This window comes from Hemitrygon akajei, chromosome 15, assembly GCF_048418815.1.
Source record: "Hemitrygon akajei chromosome 15, sHemAka1.3, whole genome shotgun sequence".
Classification (NCBI taxonomy): Eukaryota; Metazoa; Chordata; class Chondrichthyes; order Myliobatiformes; family Dasyatidae; genus Hemitrygon; species Hemitrygon akajei.
The window spans coordinates 70,475,679-70,496,643 of record NC_133138.1 but is presented as its reverse complement, the minus strand read 5'-3'; positions in this window follow the sequence as shown (position 1 = coordinate 70,496,643).

Here is a 20,965-nt window from a genome sequence, read left to right as displayed (position 1 = left end):
GTCAAATGCAGAAGTGCCAGACCAATGACAGATTGGGGACACTGGTTCACAGTCTGCTCTGCAGTTGGATTCTGCATTTGTGCTGGGTATTTGCTTCCTGGCCTGATTTAGATTTGATACAGAATCCAAGGCTTTCCTAATTTCAGTGGGAAATGGAATGGCTTTAAATTTAGTGGCAAGAAGGTCATACATTTGTTAAGATTACATCACTTTCAGGTTTTGATAAATTTTGAGCATTTTACTTTAAAAATACTTATTTTTGAACTATTTTCTTTTGATATTTGGATATTTCTGATTGGAATGTGCTTTTCTTATGTTACATCGGAGGAGAAAAATCATTTAGTAAATAATGTTCTTTCTGTAATCACATGATACAATAAGGATAACATTATAGACTGATCTTAGGAATAAATATGTATTTATAAAAATTATTCATTTTGAAGGGAATTGAACATTTTTGATCTGTCGGATGCATAGTATAAATGGCATTTTTAAACATCCTACGCACGTAACAATCGTTCAAGTATAAGATTGACAGGAGGAATTGCATGGCTATGTAGTGTAATTGTAGACTTTCAAGTGATCAGTTTTCACTGGGGTTTGGCAGATCTATATTTCACCAAATCAATAAGTTTAAATAGCTGATTTGAGCTTAATATTGGTAGCATCGTTTGCTACATGGCTAATGTCAATGTCATGTCAATATAAAGATTACCACTGCACAACAAATACTCTTTATTGTTTTTGCAAGACACTTAAAGCCAAGATACAATAAGAAAACAGTATCAATACCTTACAAACAAGGCTAGCCCTACAGTATGCAAACCTATAAATATTACTTCCAAGTAATCATAAAAATTGGTTTTCTTTAAAATTTAAATTTATTAAGCTCCAAATTATCTAATTTTTATGTCCTTTCTAGGTATTGAAAACTATTTAAAAATATCAATAATTTATAATAGCAGTTACCAACAAAAATAAGACTTAAATCATGATACTATAATTAGCAATATAACACATTTATCAAGACAGCAATTTCAAGAGCAAACTTAATTATGACAGATCTCTTATTTGTAAAATGAAATGCCATGTACATATCATGTACATATACAGCATTATAATAAAGGGTGGCAATTATTTGTATGGTAATTGATACAAATACTTGGGTTACACTGTTTTATAATTGTGGACCGGGCTGTTTATTCAAATGTCGGATCTGCATAAATGAATAAATGAATAACTCACTCCATCTTTGAAAGGAAGTTAAGCTTTCATGGCAACCTGTGATGTGGCTTTATATTCCTGTCTAGTTATTACCATGCATTATAAGAGGCAAAGCCAATTTCCAATCATTACTATATAATTAGTCTGTGTTATTATAATAAATCATGGGTTAAACCAATTTAGCTCATCACAAAATGGAAGGATCTCCATTAATTTTAAATTCATTCGGGAAAGAAGACTTCTGTGTCTTATTTACTCTCCAGAATGTCATGTATGACTGGAAAGAATATTGAATGCCGATCGATTGTCTCTTGATTTGTTGGTCATTCTGACCATGGTTATTAAATTAGTCAATATTTTGGCCATACTTTCCATTATTAAGAATTCTTCGCACACTCAATGTTCAAACAAATCAATATTGTCAGGTGAGTCAGTGTTGAATCCAGGAAAGGAGTTGCACACAACTCTGGGCTGAGTCAACTCTGATCTCTGTTCATCAAGCTTAATCTTTCTTGCAGAACCCCAATCCTTGAAACTTATCTTAATTGCTAAACAAAAGCCAAACTAGATAAGTTGCCATTACAATCAGAATCAGTTTTATTATCACTGACATATTTGTGTTGAGAAATTTGTTGTTCTGTGGTAGCACTACAGTGCAAGACATAACTACAAGTTACAATAAATAAATGCATGATAATAGATAAATAAACAAACAATTGATTAAATACTGCAAAAAAGGAACAGTGAGACAGTGTTCATGGGTCCATGGGCCGTTCGGAAACCTGATGACAGAGAGGAAGAATCTGTTCCTAAAACATTGAGTGTGAGACAATCCCTTTGTACCTCGACTCCAATGGTAGTAATGAGAAGAAGGCATTCCCCAGATGGATGCTGCCTTCTTGAGGCATGGCCTTTTGAGGATGTCCTCAATGGTGGGGAGGTCTATGCCCATACTGGAAGAGCCTACAACTTTCTCCAACCTCTTTCAACACTGAGCTTTGGAGCCTCCAAATAGTGATAATATGAGCCAGAATGTTGATGCAACCATTAAGAACGCTCTACACATCTGTAGAAATTTGCAAGAATCCTTGGTGACATAGCAAATCTTCTCAAACTCCAAACTCTCAAACCACTGGTATACCTCCTTGTGATTGCATCAATGTGTTGGAACCAGAAAAATGAAGCTGTTCACTGTTTCCACTGCTGACCACTCAATGAGGACTGGCAGGTGTTCTCCAGACTTTCAGTTCCTGAAGGCCACAGTCAACTCCTTAGTCTTGCTTTTGTTGACTGTAAGGTTGTTTTGTGACATGTTTCATCCAGCTGACCTATTTCAATCCTGTATGCCTCCTTGTCTCCGTCTGAGATTCTGACAACAACGGTGGTGTCTTTGGCAAATTTGTAGAATTGTGCCAGGCCATGCAGCTGTGAATGCAGAGAAACTAGAACAGTGGACTAAGCTCACACCCTTGACACGTGTCTGTATTGATTAGCAGTGAAGAGGGAATATCAGCACCGATCCAGACTGACTGTGGTTTCCCAACGTGGAAATTAAGGATTCAGTTGAAGAGGAGGTACAGAGGCCCATGTTTTGAAGATTGTTGATTAGTAGTGAGGGGATGATGGTATTGAACTTGATCAGCAAGTCTGTAGAGCACTGTCTACCAAAGAGGCTATAAAAGAAGTTCCCAAGTCATAACACATGTATGAATCAGGAGATCCACTGCTATTGAAGTCCAGGACTGTGCGTTAAAATCAGATGATCCAAACTTTTACAAGAAATCAAGATAAGAACCTCATAAAGTCCTTAGTGATTGCAGACCAACCACCATTTGTGGCAAGACCTACATGCTAAAACAGATTACAAAACAAAGTCAAGTAGCATTGTCAGCAGCAGCATATCTCTTCCTGATTAACTCAGTGCATTCTATGCATCTATTAAACAGAGGAGAATGAAATGACATCACCCACACCATTAGCCATCAATACATCTGAACCCACAGTCACCGTCGCAGATGTCATATCAATCCTCCAAAGCATGAACACACAGATGAAGATCACATCTTGATCACATGATGAACACAGGATGAAGAGGTCAATACTCCCCAATGCCATTAGGCTTTACAATTCTACTGCCAGGACTTAAGAACTTTTTAAAAGCTATTATTAATGCTTTTTGAGATAGTGATTTAGATGCATATCATATTTTTTACTGAGTTAAGTATTGTATGTAATTAGTTTTACTACAACAAATGTATGGGACATTGGAAAAAAGTTGAATTTCCCCATGGGGATGAATAAAGTATCTATCTATCTATCTATCTATCTATCTATCTATCTATCTATCTATCTATCTATCTATCTATCTATCTATCTATCAGAAAGCATCTGGCCTGGGTAGCGATCCTGGCTATGTCCTCAGATCCTGCAGGGGATTTGAAGACATGCTTAGCCTCTCCCTACTTCAATCTGAGATTTCCACCTGCTTTAAGGAGACCACTATCATCCCAGTACCCAAGAAAAGTAAGGTAGCATGCCACAATGCCTGGTAGCTCTGACTTTCACTATAATGAGTACTTTAAGAGGCTGGTCATGGCACACCTCAACTCCAGTCTCCTGGACAACCTAGAACCACAGCAAATCTACGGGCAAAACACATCCACAGTGTTTACCAGTCCCCTGGCATTACACTCATCGCTGGAGCATCTAGGTAGTAAAAAAAATGTGTGTGTGTGTGTGTGTGTGTGTGTGTGTGTGTGTGTGTGTGTGTGTGTGTGTGTGTGTGTGTGTGTGTGTGTGTGTGTGTGTGTGTGTGTGTGTGTGTGTGTGTGTGTGTGTGTTAGAATATTACTTATTGACTATAGATCCAACTTCAACACTATAATTCCAAGCAAACTCATCTCACACACTCTCAAACCTGGGAGACTCAATACTTCCCATTTGCAATCGGATCCTTCACTCCCTGACTAACAGACCACAACTGGTAAGGATAGGAAGCAACATTTCTTCCATGATTATCAGGACTGTTGCCCGACAAAGCTGCATCCTCAGTCCCCTACTCTACTCCCTACACCCTCATAGATATGTAGCTAGATGCTGTTCCAACACCATAAACAAGATTGCAGATGATACGACCATAGTGGGCTGAAGCACAAGTAACAAAGAAAGAGAACTTAGTGACATCATTTTATGACGATAACCTTTTCCTCAATGTTAGCAATGTGCAGAAAGCTTCAAATTCCTAGGAGTAAACATCACTGTCAACTTGACCGATTCAAACCACATTGATGTCATAGTTAAGAAAGCCCAGTACTTCTATTTTCTCAGGAGGCTAAATAAACTTTTCATGTCTCCTTTGACCCTCACTAATTTGTATTAATGCACCATGGCAATAATCCTATTTGGATGCATCAATACTGGTATGGCAACTGCACTGCAAAACACCACAAGAAACAATGGACAGTTGTGGACACAGCTCAGAACATAACAGAAACCAACACCCTCTCCATGGACACCGTCTACACTTCTCATTGCCTTGGTAAAGCAGCCAGCATAATCAAAGCTGCAAGCCATCTGCACATTCTTGTTTCTCCACCTTCTATCAGTGAATTATCCACTTATGACCATCTGACCCAAAGCCTATCTTCACTGTACATTGTGAAGATCATGAGTGCTTAATACTTTGTACCAATGGGTCATTCTCACATACCACACAGGAAACTAGTAAAATTAGCCAACTGTGTCAAGGTGCTTGTGGCAAATCATAGATAATTTCTAAAGCAAGCCATTCCTTCCAATTTCCCCATGGACAGTGAATGGCAGAATGACAGAGTACTGCAATTTAACTGATGAGGTTGCCGCTCCTCCAGGGTCCAAGGAACCATAGACAGCACTCACATGGGTATCCCTGCCCCATTGATCAATGCCACTGTCCTTGCCAACTGGCAAAGATTTGAGCCCCTTAACATCCAGCTCAGTTGTGAGCATGATGTATGTAATTGATCATTTTTGAGAGAGCTGCTATAAAGCTTTTGATTTAAGACAGTCTAAAACATCCTTTTTTTTTTACTGATAAAATCCTGTGTGGATCCTAATGACCTCAGCCAGTACTGAAGACCCTTGCTTGTTTTCCAAGAATTTTATTGGACATTGCACAGAGCAAGGGCCACATTTTCACCACAGAGGATGTTTGAAATTCCGAAGGGTTAGTTATGTTTGGAATGCAGAATACTTTTGACCCTTGATTTGTTGGCTGCTCTGACAATGGTCTTAACTCATAGTCCCATCATTACTATTCTTGGAATGCACCATGTTCAAACAAAATAATGTAGTTAGATGTTATTGCAATCCTGTCAGGTTGGGTTCAATAGCTTTTTGTCACTTAGAGTATGGTGATACTCAGATTATGATGATTGACTTCATCCTGTCCATCTGTCCCAACAAAAAGGCAAGGGAGGAAGAGGATAACCAAATACAGCATGGGGTGGGATGGGAGGAGTAGGTGCAGGAGACATGGTGGAATTCAGAGGAGTATGAACAGTTCATAAGACATCTTTTGTAAGGAACATATTAACTCTCTTTCTTTTCTTTCTCTATTTTTCCCTTTATGTTGAGATAGTATAGATACAGGTTGCGAGATGAGATTGGGGCCAGATGGGACAGAAATATTTAATTACAATGATCCTTCTACCAGGTATGACCAGGCAAACAAGGCATTACTACTGATAAATTTTGTATGGTTGCACATCTACCAATGCATAAAAAAGCCATTTTATCCATTTTACTGAGAAATTGGTGTATAAACTGATCGGTGTATGTCAGCTTGCATTTGCAATCATCCTGTACGCAAGGTTGTTCCCATTCTGTAAGTGTTTCCTTTCCTTTATTCATTTTCATGAGACATAGATTTATTGGAATGGCCGGCATTTATTGCTATTCATTCATTGTCCTTGAAAATGCAGTGACAGATTGCTTTCTTGAATCGTTGCAGTCACTTTAGTGAAGTTACTTCCACAGTGCCCCTAAAAGTGGAGTTCAGATATTTTGATGGAGTCACAAAGGAAGTGCAGATGTGCCTAACATGTCTTACCCTCTTGGCTGTCCTTGTTAATAGGGTCAAATGCCAATGCCATTATGATAGAGGAGTCTCTGTGTCACAATTCTAAACAATGATTATAGGTAATACCAACAATCTAAATTCCAGTTATCATTGAGTGAAAGAAAACAGACAGTCTCCCAGTGATTACAAGTTTATAAAGAACTAATTTGTTCTCTGTGGAGTACAATTCCTATTTTATTTTTTGATTGAGACTCTGGCAAAGACATTAATGAACAAGCCGCATTTAGTTTTCTGAGGCAAATGGAATTGTTTGTGTAAGGACTAATCTTATAGGAAATGAAGTTCCCAATTTTTATTTTCTGTTTATTTTGATTACTTATTTCAAGAAACTTTTTAATTTCCTTTTGTGAACTATATTTCAGATCAAAGTTAATCATGCAAGCCAGACATGGCACTGGTAGAAGACTAATGACTAGGAAATGGAATGGATAACTGTATATGTATACTGTATAACTGTATACTGTATATGTATGTATACAGTATACATACATAAATACATATGGACACACATACACATTTACTGTATATATATCGCACTTACTTACTGCCCATTATGCCTAGTGGCTCTTAGTCTGTTCTCTACCCTTTGACCTGTTTGGCATGAGCCAAGATATAATGTCCTGACTCCAGCTAGCATAGGTCTCTAGGTCATTGAGGCACGTAAACCTCCAAACCATGACATGTTTTTGGTCCTCTTGGAGCATATACCGTATATAGTGGATTCAGTTAATTGAGATACTCCAGGACCAGTACATTTTGGCCCAATAAAGCAGCTGCTCCAACTTGACAAAGTTTCCTGGAAATAGTTAAAAATGTATTAACAGTACTGTTTAACTGAGTAACGGATTATGTATTTAAATGAAAAACAGAATAAAGGAGGCTACGTCCACACTAGACCAGATAATTTTGAAAATGCCGGTGTTCAAAATAATGATAGGTGTCTACACCAAGCTTTTTTGAAAATACCCCTGTCCACATTAAAACAGGTATTTGGGCAAATCTCCTCCTACTGGGCATGCGCAGGGCTCACCTACAGAAAACAAGCGACATGTTTGGGGTTGGATCTCGCTGTGAAAGTGCGCATTTGCACAGTTACAGACTAGAAAAACTTAAAACAAAATTGCCAAACAACGGATAGCTGTTTGCTCTCACGCAAGAGGACTTAAAACTAAAAAAAACAAATACTGGAGCGTATGGAGGCAACCGACAGGGAGTTCACGGATAAAGCACCTTGTTAAATGTATAAAACATGTCTACATCAGCGTTATCTTGTATTTCCATACAATGTTACATTAGGCTGTTACACATCTATTGTCAGAGAAGTACTTGCATAACTAGGTAAACCACCTTCATACAAGCAAGGACAGAAAACGGCAAAGTGAGTAAACTTACTTACTCTGTAAGTTTTGGGTCAAAGTATTTGGTGAGTACATTTCTAACTCTTCTGGCTTCAGTCTCATTACCATCTGTTTTGAAATTGTTAGGTTGTGTCTGAGGTTGTGTTCAAGAAAACATTGAAATTCTGCCATCTGTTCCAGCACGTCATGACAGCTTTTCTAGATATCTCCAGTTACCCCATCCACACTACTCTTGCCCAAGTGGCTTTTTCAAATTTATACACTCTGGAGGACATTTTAGAAAAGCTCCTTTTTCAGGGGAGGAAAATGCCATTTCAGTGTGGATGGAGGGTCAAAACGAAGAGAAAAAGCTTTGGTTATGGATTTATCCAGTCTAGTGTGGACATAGCCTAAGAATACTACCTTAATGACTACAAGTACTATAAAACTGTATTAGTTTCTAGTAGTTATCAATAGGAGTATTCACTGTGTGTGCTCACACATTCTTTTGATTCACTATAAATGCACGAAATTAGCACAGACATTTAGTGCAGAGAGTGAAAAGCCTTGAAATAGCACTTTCAATGATTGCATCCTCCAAATCTTCATTTGAATTGCAACATTCCAGATGAATGTCAATGTCTTCAAATTCTTCATAGTTCCTGGCTTACTGAAGTAGTGAGGTTGTTTCATTTTCACTCCTGGCCATTTCTGGCATCTCCAAGCCTGAATGCTTGAAACTGCAGTGAGCACAACAGTTCTGAATTACCTTGCTGTTTATTACTCACCAACGATCAGTAACAAAATTCACTGCTTTTTTGAACACAAACATAAAAGTGACACTATTTAAAAGCTGTTCCTTCTAAGCATGGCGCACTGTCTAATGGTCAGACAACATGCATGTGACTGATGCTTCTTTGAAAATTTTTGGTAACTGTCACCCACCCCAAATAAGCAGCAGTGTCCTAAGTAAATGAAAGGAATCCTGGTTATTTTCTGAACTTGCTTTTGTTCTTTAAGAGTTTTCCCAAATAAGAGGCTGACCCGATTAACCAAAATCTACTATATTCCACCGTACCACTGTATATGTGTGTGTGTGTATGTGTGTGTACTCTCTCTCTCTCACTCACTATACGTTGCATTTGTTTCCAGAACAATCCCATACATCAGAAAAAATTTATCATTGCAGAAACTGAACTGGAGATTTCAGGATAAAAGATATGTAAGTGGAAAATGACAACATGTTATTCTCCTTACGTCAATCCCTTTAGCACTGTGGGACAAATGGTACCATGTTTTCCTGGGAGAGAGTGTTTTAAAGTATTACTGAAGCTAACTATTCTTCCCAGTGCAGCATTACTGTGGCAGGTATGGCAAGTAAATCAGGTAAGGTTTTCAAGAAGTTGTATTTATGTAAAGTTGTATTCAGGGTGTAGCAGAGACGAGGGGAAGAGAATTTCATTGTTGGTCATTAGCTCTAATGGCATATGGAATCTTATTCACCGCCACAGTTTTTGACTTAGTAACAATAATGCAACAAGGAAACTATTCTCAACATGAGTTAGGGACTGGTGACCAAAGCTGAATTTCTCTTTCTCATATCTATTACCTTTTGAATAAAATTTTACATCACATCTGTCGGCTTCAGTTGATGTTATAGGTAAAGACAGTGGGGTCAAGCCATAAAAAATTCAGTTTAAGGCAGAAATTTTTACCCTACTATTTTTTCTGTTTCTGTTCTCCAGATTTATTGAACGGCAGATTTCCAAAAGGAGCAGGGAAATTTTCTGAAGAGCCAGGCCCTTTCTTCATACCTCAATGAACTTCACTGAAATTGCTTAAGTAGTCATTGACATCAATTTGTTTGTGCTGCCTTGCCTTATTAACTGAAATTTCTTCTGAAAGTGCAATAGCCTTTTTACTTCTAAAGTACTTCATTAGCTGTAAACCATATTCGATCAATGAGAAGCCTCCAATATAAATGATTATCTCCCCTCCCTTTTAAAACAAGTGTTCTTTTGAGCATAATAAGTGGAGAAAAAGGAGCTAGCGTTTTCCCAACATATATGACACATAAAAACATCTTCATGAAGATGGCAGAGTTTGTCATTGAGATGTTGGTTAAAATCAACACCTGGACCTGGTTGGAAGCCCGAGAAGAGTTTATGCATAGAGTTAGAGGTCAATTCTTACCCCAACTAATTTTATTGTCCAGTGAAGGTAAGGTGATAAGATTCCACCTGACTCAACACAAGTTAAGGTATTATTAAATGTAATTACGTTTAATAGGTTTGTTTTACTTGCAATACAAGCAAGGATTACTTGGTTCATCACTTGATCTGAAAAAAATAAATGCCGCACTTTCCAAAACCCACCTTAAATCACTGGAGCTTAAATCAGACAGCTTTATCAATAGCAGGTGACGCATTCCACTGGGTTATCAGCTAAGAAGACTATTCAAAAATCATCTCCCACTCCTAAAATGACTTGTAAATCCGCCAAACATGCTCTGCTTTTCTGAGTCCCCTCTCTATCATCATTGAGTTTATTGCATCCTTTACCCTCCGTGTGGACAGAATAAAATCATCTGACTTTTCCAATTAAAGTTGTTACAAAGTAGAAAGTATTCTCCTTCAGTACAGGTTCTAAATTGCCTTCCATTAAGTCTTAATTTTCTACATGATTGCATGCTATAATTGTAGTGAATTATCTGGCCAAATGTTGGAAAATTTGGACCCTTCCCCAATCATAGGCTATAATGGAACATCTTTGAGTTTGAGAAGAAAACTTGCGGTTAAAGAAAGCTTGGGGAAAGATATGGAACAACGGAAATTCATTCAGAATTCTGTTTACCAACAAACTGTGGACCTGATGCATCAATTCTTTTCTGCAAGCTCCATTGCTTGCATTTTAAATGTGCTTGTTGCCAAATATTTAAGCTTGCCATCAAATAATCCAAATTTTCAATATTCATTAATAAGTGGATTCATATGTAACTGATCTCACTGTTTCCTACAGGGAAGGGTGTACAAATGTGCAGCAACAGCTATAATCAGGATTTCATGAGTGTTTTTATTTTGTTAATTGGGTAGAAGCAGAGAGTTGATTAAAAGCATGTTCCAGTGAAAGGTTTTAATTCATTTGAAAGCCTCTGTTACGGGATAGCAGTACTGGCATCTTCATTTTGAGAATTAGTGGGTAGATAATGATATGGTTATTAAGTTGTGTCAATTTTGGCACAAATTAATGCCTGCTGCTTTATTCACGGATATTGCATGAAATTTGGTAACCTGCATTGATGTGTTTCTTAACACAATGAGAATTGCTTAGTTTCAGATTCATGATCATTCCTATTTCATATTTTGCTGAAGTTCATTTTTCTTGTTACAGTTTTTTTTAGTAAAACAGTTTACTTTCAACAGATTAAAAGCTATCTTTAGAGATAAGTTACATTTCTCACAGTCAATGTTTTTGCAGAAAGATGCTTCCAGTTTTAAGCATGCATCAATGATGTGTGCTTTAACATCACTCATGCCATCTAGCTCATGAGATCTAGTCACAAACGTGAAGTATTTATGGTAGTTGAGTGAATCCCTGGTTGATGTTTATGTGATGACATAGTATTCCTTCTCCTTCTCTGCTTCCTCTTGATGTTGGCAATGGTTGGGCCCAGGTCTGACAGGTTAGGTAGCATGACACATGGGAGCACAACCACATTTATTCAAACAATGAAACCACAAATAGGCTTGCGCATATTGTGACTCTCATAACCACGCTTTAATTAAGAAATATGCAACTGTAGTTTCATTTTAGTGGGGTACAGCAGGCAAAATGAAGAGGAAGAGAAGGAAGACAACTATGTTTGCAGCAACTTAATGGTCATTTGGATAGAAACCAATTAGATTTGGCCTAATACATGTGCGCCATATATCATTTTATTCTGACTCTATATATTAATGTCAGTGTTCCTTCAACCAAAAGCACTGAATTAAAGCTTTTTATGGAGTCATAAAGTAATATAGCATGTTGACAGACCCTTTAGCCAAACAAGTCAACTGAGATTCTCATAGAAAACACTCTACTTTGCCCGTGTTTGGCCAATATCTTTCTAAACCTTTATTCATGTAAGTCCAAATTATTGAGAATTATTCAGAATTATTAATGTACCTACCTCTACCACTTCCCCAGGCAGCTTATTCCATACACTTATGAATCCATGTAAAAAAATGTTGCCCCTCACCTTCTTATTCAGTCTCTTCCTCCTCACCTTCAACCTATGATCTCTAGTTCTTGATTCTCCAGTCCTGGGAAGAAGGCTGAGTGCACTCACCCTATCTAAGTCCCTCATGAAATTCTCTTTCTTTTATCTGCATTGACTGTTCACCCACATGCTTCCCTTGACTGCTGAAATGTGCCCTTGTGAAGAGCTCTCCAGAGAGCTGCTCAGTGGCTAGTGCAATGTGGTTTGGCTGGAGGAGGGACTGCCATGTTTACTTCTGGTGCAAAACTTGGGTTTCTGCTCGAGCCCCTTAGTTATACTTCTCAAATCTGAGCCACAAATAAGGCAGACACAATAGACTGCAGGAATGGAAATTGGAACAAAGCACAGAAAGCTGGAGCAACATCGCTGGAGTGAAATTGACGGTCAGTGTTTCAGGTGGATACGCTTCATTTGGACTAGCCCAGGAGAGATCCAGATAAAGGGTTTCAACCCAAGACCTTGACTGTCCATTTTCCTCCATAGGTGTGTTGAGTTCTTTTGGCTTTATGTACCTTGACAAAAACAAGACATATGATCCAGATTCAATGCTGCCAGTGCTTTGGGAGAGATCTCATCATCCAGTTGCACTCCTCAAGAAACCCTACAAAACTTTCAAACTTTGACTTTTCCTTCCTAATATTCGATGATGTTCAAAATCAGAATCAGTATCATCTTTATTAAAGTCCATGTGATGTGAAATTTGTTAACTTAGCAGCAACAATACAATGTAATATCGAAGAAAAAAACAAAATAATAATAATAAATAAATCAATTACAGTATACCTATATTGAATAGATTAAAATTGTGCAAAAAAAGAAATACTATATATAATACTACATATTAAGAAAGTGAGGTAGTGTCCAAGGGTTAAATGTCTATTTAGGAATCGGATGGCAGAGGGGAAGAAGCTGTTCGTGAATCGCTGAGTGTGTGCCTTCAGGCTTCTGTACCTCCTACCTGATGGCAACAGTGAGAAAAGGGCATGCCCTCGTGTGCTGAACTACATATACCTGTCTGGACACCCCCCTTGATGACTGCTCCTGTGGCTCCTCCCACAGACCCCTGTATAAAGGTGTTGGAGGTCTGAGCCCGGCCTCTCAGTCTCCAGGATGTAGTATGGTGGTCACTCACTGCTCGTTCCTTCTTCCAGTCAATAAAAGCCGATATCTCGCTTTTACGTCTCAGAGTGAGTTATTGATGGTGCATCACCTGGGTACTGGAGGTCCTTAATAATGGACGCTGCCCTTCTGAGACACCAGTCCTTGAAGATGTCCTGGGTACTTTGTAGGCAGTACCTCTAGTACCCAAGATGGTGCCAACTAAATTTACAATCCTCTGCAGCTTTTTTTGGTCCTGTGCAGTAGAACACCACACCCCGTTCGCCCCCCCCCCCCATACCGGACAGTGATGCAGCCTGACAGAATGACAGAATACACTCCACGGTACATCTATAGAAGTTTTTGAGTGTATTTGTTGACATACCAAATCTTTTCAAACTTCTAATGAAGGATAGCTGCTGTCTTGCTTTCTTTATAACTGTATCGGTATGTTGGGACCAGGTTAGATCCTCAGAGATCTTGACGCCCAGGAACTTGCAACTGCCCACTCTCTCCACTTCTGATCCCTCTATGAGGTTCGGTATGTGTCCTTTCATCTTATCCTTTGGAAATCCACAATAAGCTCTTTCGTTTTACTGGTGTTGAGTGCCAGATTGTTGCTGCGGCACCATTCCACTAGTTGGTATATCTCACTCCAGTACGCCCTCTCGTCACCACCTGAGATTCTACCAACAATGGTTATATCATCAGCAAATTTATAGATGGTATTTGAGCTATGCCTAGACACACAGTCATGGGTGTATAGAGAGTAGAGCTGTGGGCTAAGCTCACACCCTTGAGGTGCACCAGTGTTGATCGTCAGTAAAGAGGAGATGGTATACGAATCTGCACAGATTGTGGTCTTCCGGTTAGGAAGTCAAGGATCCAATTGCAGAAGGAGGTATAGAGTTCTGCAACTTTTCAATCAGGATTGTGGAAATGATGGTATTAAATGCTGAGCTATAGTTGATGAACAGCATCTTGACATGGGTGTTTGTGTTGTTCAGGTGGTCGAAATGCCGTTGACATATTGTGGCAATAGGCAAATTGCAATGGGTCCAGCTTCTTGCTGAGGCAGGAGTTCATTCTAGTCATGACCAACCTCTCAGAGCATTTCATCACTGTAGATGTGAGTGCTACCGGGCGATAGTCATTAAGGCAGCTCACATTATTCTTCTTAAGCACTGGTATGATTGTTGCCTTTTTGAAGCAAGTGGGAACTTCGGCCCATGGCAGTAAGAGGTTGAAAATGTCCTTGCATAGGCCTGCCAGTTGGTTGGCACAGGTTTTCAGAGCCTTACAGGTACTACATCGGGACCTTCTGCTTTGCAAGGGTTCACAGTATTTACAAACAGCCTAACATTGGCCTCTGAGACAGAGATCATAAATTCAAGCTTGCTTAATGTAATTTCTAGTACGCAAATGTAAAGGAGAATGAAATAATTGTTATTCCAAATCCAATGCAGGACAAGAAAAACTACAATAAGATCAATCGTTCAATTTAATATCAGAAAATGTATTCAGTTTATAACCTGGAAATCGTACTCTTCACAGTCATCCATGAAATGGAACAAAACCCCAAAGATTGAATGAAAAAAATGTTAAAACCCCAATAATAAAAAAACACAATAAATATAAAAATGCAATAAAGCTTATATACATAGATCGATTACATGTCCATAAAGTGACGATAGGCACAGATGTGTCTGTAAAAAGGTGACTGATAAGAAATAATAAAGTAGTGGTGGATGGGGGTGTGGTGGAGTTGGTAAGTGGGTGGAGGTACTGCTCAGCCTTACAGCTTGGGGAAAGTAACTGTTTTTGAGTCTGGTGATTTTGACATGGATGCTGTATAACCTCTTCCCTGATGGAAGTTTATCGTGAAACTCTTGGAATTCATCATGAAGAGTTGTGTGATCTGGGTCACAAACCAGAACACTTTAACAAAAGTCTATTTTAAAAGGAAGAACTGAATTAGATATATGTCCAGATGAATTCAAAGCACCACTCTAACTAAAAATAGTTGTGGACAGAACAGGGTTAATGAGACACAGAGTTATCAAACCATGCGTGCGGAGGAAGCAGATTGTAGAAGAAGTTTGTATTGTATCTTCTGAGCATGAAAGCAATTGAAAAAGTTTTGTTTATTAACTGAAATTAAATAAAGATCTTGAGAGCTGGTAAATAAATATATTACCTTCAAGACTTTAGAGTCAAGCCAGCAAAGGTATTTTTACGAAGTTGGACATAGCCTATCAGAGAAGTGATTTTGTACTCATGGTTATTCAAAACAGCTGGAACTGAAACTTGTTGGATCTTGTTCTACACTAGAATTTATAATGAAAAAAATTTTCATTTGCCTACATAATAGCTTACTAAGAAAATTAACCTTCGATAACTGTTCTCAGTTATGCGCATTCATTTTTGTTTGAGTATTTCACATTTTTGAGTGCCACGATGCCGTAGCAGTTAGCACGATGGTACTACAAATTGAGGGGGGGAGGGTCAGAGTTCAAAGACCAATTCTGGTGCTGTCTGTAAGGTGTGTCTGAAATCCTCCCCATGGAATGCATGTGTTTTCCCCAAGTGCTCTGGTTTCCTTCCACAGTTCAAAGGTATATCGGGTAGGTTAATTGGTCATTGTAAGTTGTCCTGTGATTAGGTTAAGGTTAATCGGGGTTGTTGGGGTGGTGTAGCTTGAAGGGCCAGAAGGGCTACCCTGTGCTGCATACCTAAATAAAAATAAAATAAACAAAATATAAGGAAATAGTGTTGAGTGCAGATTCATTCCATTATATCGGATAATGCAGCTGAGGTATCAAGTCAAGTTCATTGTCATTTGACTATATACATGTATATAAAAAGCAGACAATGTTTTTTCAAGCCAGGGTGTAAAGAACATAGCACACGATAACCTTTGAAGGTAAGGATAAAATTTACAGATGATTCGCATACAAATAACAAAGTACAGAACAGATTAACCCCTAACACTTCCACTACAAAGCAGCAGGGAGTTCAGAAGCCAAGCGGCCTGGGGGAGTAAAATGTTTCTCATCCTAACCATTCTTGTTTTTATGCATTGTAGTTTTCTGCCTGATGGTAGAAAGTCAAAGAGGATGCTGGATAGATGTGTGGGATCCTTAATAACACAAAGGGCCCCGTGTAGGCAGCGCTCCTGATAAATGTCCCTGATGGATGGTAGGGAGACCCCTATGATCTTCTCAGCTGTTCTCACAGTCCTTCGTAGGGACTTCAGGTCCAATGCTCAACTGCTCCCATACCAGACAGAGATACAACTTGTTAGGATGCTCTCAATGGTGCTCCTGTAAAATGCAATTAAGATGGCGGGGAGAAGCCATGCTTGCCTCAATCTTCTTAGAAGGTGGAGGCACCGCTGTGCTTCCTTGTTCAGGGAGAATTGTTCAAGCACTGAGAAAACAAATATTACTGGGGTGCTTTACAAAGAGGCCCAAGTAATTGGCAAACTTCTTGCTAAAATGTAGAGAAAAAGAATTTCCAAGGATAGGGTTTACTTAAAGCAAACTACTAATGCATAAATAACTCAGAACATAATTGAATTAAATTCAGTCAAATCTTGAGAGGGGAGTGGAACAGGGGCTGATGAGACACAGACAAATTTACGGCTTGAGTAATGGTGAGAAACAATTCAGACCAGTAAGTTGACAAGCCTCACCCTTGGAAATGGAATGCTGTGGTGATATGACACAAAGAGAAAGTGTATGAGTAAATCACTTTATTTCAGCAAGAGATAAAAAGGGAATTTATATGAATGTGGAAGATTCCAGAAGCTGAAGCTGTGGTGATTGGATGAAACAACACAAGATCTTACTAATGAGTAAGAAAGTGACAACTTCCTTAAGTGGGGGATACAGTGGCGATGAACTGTTCCTTGATGCTGAGATAGATTAGAGGATGCACCGGAATACATCATCAGTGATGTAGCCTGGGGTCACCAGGTGTTTCTGGTCTTTCAACATCAGACACACTCACCCTGGCGACCCAGCCAGGTTTGAACAGGCCTTGGTTTCTGTCTCAGCAGCATTGATCCACGGGTCACACCTTTTGATTCATAGCCATCTGGAGGCTCGCTCAGCAGCCTCTGTGACGGTCCTGGAGCCCTCCGAAATGCCGAGATGAGGGTAGTGAGGCTAAATTTGTAAATAAAGGGAATATGTGAACAAATGTTTATTTTTGCAAAGATGAGAGAGGTGTAATATGCATAAATGCATCATGCATATGATACAGATGCATTTGTGCAGAGCAGAATAAACAAGATGCACATGTTATGCAGCTCTCCATAGCTATTCTGGATTTTCAATTTCTCTTGCACTACTTATAATTAGAACAATTATAGATTCTTCCCAGGTTATGGTTTCCAAATGTATGCATAGCCCAGAGAGATGAATAAGAATTTGGGAAACCGGTGGGATGGATTTGCTAGCTGCTGCAGGGCTGCAGACATCTCTGTCATCAGAGAACTCAGACTGTGGCCACATTTCCACCTCATGAACAGTCCAGATTTGGAACAGTTCTCAGGAGGGGACACTGACGTAACTTGGGGAGGAAGGGCCTGGAAGGCATGAAGTTGTGCACGCATTATAGCTACCAGTTGTTATCTGTTAAAGTACTTGTAGATTCTGCCCTTGCCTTCTCCTTTCCACCACCAACAAGGGACTGCAGGGATGAATGGAGGTTGGCAAAATTACCTTTATTCTCCCTGACACAATGCTGCCTTCAACCTGTGTGCCAGGGTAGCGCAGCAGTTAGCACCACTCTATTACAGTTCAGGGTGTCAGAGGTTGGAGGTCAACACTGGCGTCCTCTGTAAGGAGTCTCTGTATGTCCTCCCCATGGGTTTTCTCCATCTCCTCTGATTTCCTCCCAGAGTCCACAGGTGTACTAGGTAGGTTAATTGGTTTTTGTAAATTTCCCTATGGTTAGATTAGGGTTAAATCAGGGTTGTCAGGGGTTGCTGGGTGGTGTGGCTGGAAGAGTCAGAAAGGCCTTGCTGCATCCTAAAATAAATAAATAAAAACTTTTGACATTGATTTCACAGAATGTTGAGCAGGAACTGACATTCAAACCCACCAAAGTCTGCAAGGTGAGCAACCAAATCTGAGGTTTAATATGAAAAATCCAAATTTTGCATGTGTTTATTTTAAATGTGTGTAAGTTGACTTGGCTTCAAAATGTAATGTCGTGATTTAGCTAATTTCCATAATTTTTATATGAAGTTTTTTAAAAAGAATATCAAAAATCCAACACAATGATAGCTGGAAGTTTCTTTCCCAGTATTCTAGAAATTAATGTATTTCTAATTTATGAAGTTTAAAAATGAAGTAGTATTAAAGAGCTCAATATTGATGCAGTTACATACAAGAGGATATACTATTCACAAATATATTAATAAAAGTTTCTCTGATGACAGTGTAATTTTATAATTTCACCTGTCAATAAGCAATGGCGCAGCTATGAATTCCTGAAGTTAACCAGAGTTCCCCAAATTGATCCTGACTGCCATCATTTTATTACTATGGATTTCTAGCATCTACAGAATCTTTAAATGTTTATCATTTTAACTGTTGTGATTTTATCAAGGTAAGGACAGGAGATTGGAGACAGTGTAAGAAATGCTAAAGATCATGGATTGATTAAATCATCAGTTCCATTACTCATTTAACTGGTAGAATCAAGTGATCTGCAAAAGATCAGTCAGACCATGTTTGTTCTCATATTTTAGCAATTACTTCTCTCCCATCTTAAGACCATAAGACATAGGAGTAGAATTAGGCCATTTGGTCCATTGAGTCTGCTCCACCATTCAATCATAGCTGATCCTTCCCCCACACCCCATCCTCCTCCCCGTAACCTTTGATGCTATGTCCAATCAACAATCTCGTAAGCTCTACCTTAAATAAAATACCTGACCTCCACAGCCACCTGTGGTAACAAATTCCATAAATTCACCACCCTCTGGCTAAAGTAATTTCTCCGCATCTCTGTTTTAAATTAACGACCCTCTATCCTAAGGCTTTTCCCTCTTGTCTTAGACTCCCCCTCCATGGGAAACATCTTTTCCAGATCTATTCTGTCTAGACCTTTCAACATTTGAAAAGTTTCAATGAGATCCCCCCTCATCCTTCTAAATTCCAGCAAGTACAGCCGTTCCTCATATGATGACTCTTTCATTCCTGGAATCATCCTTGTAAACCTCCTCTGGACCCTCTTCATTACCAACACATCTTTTCTCAGATGAGGAGCCCAAAACTGTTCACAATACTCATGGTGACGCCTCACCAAGTGCCTTATAAAGCCTCAGCATTACATCCTAGCTCTTATAACCTAGAACTCTTGAAATGAATAATAACATTACATTTGCCTTCCTCACCACCGACTCTACCTGCAGGTTAACCTTTAGAGGGTTCTGCACAAGGGTTCCCAATTTCCTCTGGATGACAGATTTTTTTTCCATTTAGAAAATATTCTGCACATTTCTTTCTACTTCCAAAGTGCGTGACCGTGCATTTTCTAACATTGTATTTCATTTGCCACTCGCTTGCCTATTCTCCTAATCTGTCCATGTCCTTCTGCAGTCTACTTGTTTCTTCAACACTATTTGCCCCTCCACCAATATTCATATCACCTGCAAACTTGGCAACAAAGCCATCTATTCCATCATCTAAATCATCAATATACAGCATAAAAAGAAGTGATCCCAATATTGACCCCTGCAGAACACCACTAGTAAATGGCAGCCAACCAGAAAAGGATCCTTTTATTCCCACTCACTGCCACCAACCAACCAGCCAAAGCACTAACCATGTCAGTAACTTTCCTGTAATACCATGGGCTCTTAACTTGTTAAGTAGCCTCATGTGTGGCACCTTGCCAAAGGTCCTCTGAAAGTCCAAATATAGAACATTCATTGCATCCCCTATATCCATCCTACTTGTAATCTCCTCAAAGAATTCCAACAGGTTCGTAAGGCAGGATTCTGGAGCTGAAATGTTATTTGTTAAGCGGGGCACTGTGCGCAATCCTAATCTAATGAAAAACAGACGTGGGAGCACAGAGGAACATCTGGAAATCTCCAGGAAGGCCCTCTTCGTTGCTGCTGCTGCTGTGAGGTCCAGGTCTCTGCTGAGAAGAACAGGCCCCCAGTCCTCGGGGTCACGTTTCCAGTGGCCGTTGGTGGGAGCTTCTTAATACTCTCGGCAGAGGATGGTGCTCGGAGAAGCTGTGCCGGAGGGGATGGTCGGAGGCTCGGAGGTTTGACGGACTCAGAGTCCGCTGCAGTCAGGTCGCTTTCGGTGTGTGCTGCGTTTGCGAGGCTAGGTTCGACAGAGCTTTCATTGTGTGCAGTGCCTGCGAGGCTGAGTCAGGCAGCACCGTGGAAGTCCATAGCAGGGGTATTCCCATCTGCCACCAGCGTGGGATAATGAGTCTATCGGGACCCTGAGGATTTGTGGAAACTGTGTGGTGGCTTCTTTCAAATTTATAGTCTTTTAACATCTTTGGACTATTTTTACTGTGCCCATGGTCTGTTTTTTTTTTCAAATTATGGTATTGTTTGCACTGTTGTAACTATGTGGTTTTGTGCAGGTCTTGTAGCTTTAGTTTTTGGTCTTGTTTTGTCTGGTGGATTTGGAGCTCCTTTCTGGGGAACGCACTAAAATGGTAGCGCAATATTAATATGCAGCAGCCTCTCCGGACTCTGGATTGGAGATTGCCAAACGTTATGTGGATTTTCTGGTGTAGTCTATTTTGTCACGTGCTTTGTTGATATCATTCTGGAGGAACGTTGTCTTATTTTTTAACTGCATTGCATTTGTGTTTTTTAAATGACAATAAAATGAATCTGAATCTGAATCTGAATCTGAGATTTGTCCTGCGTCACCAAGTACT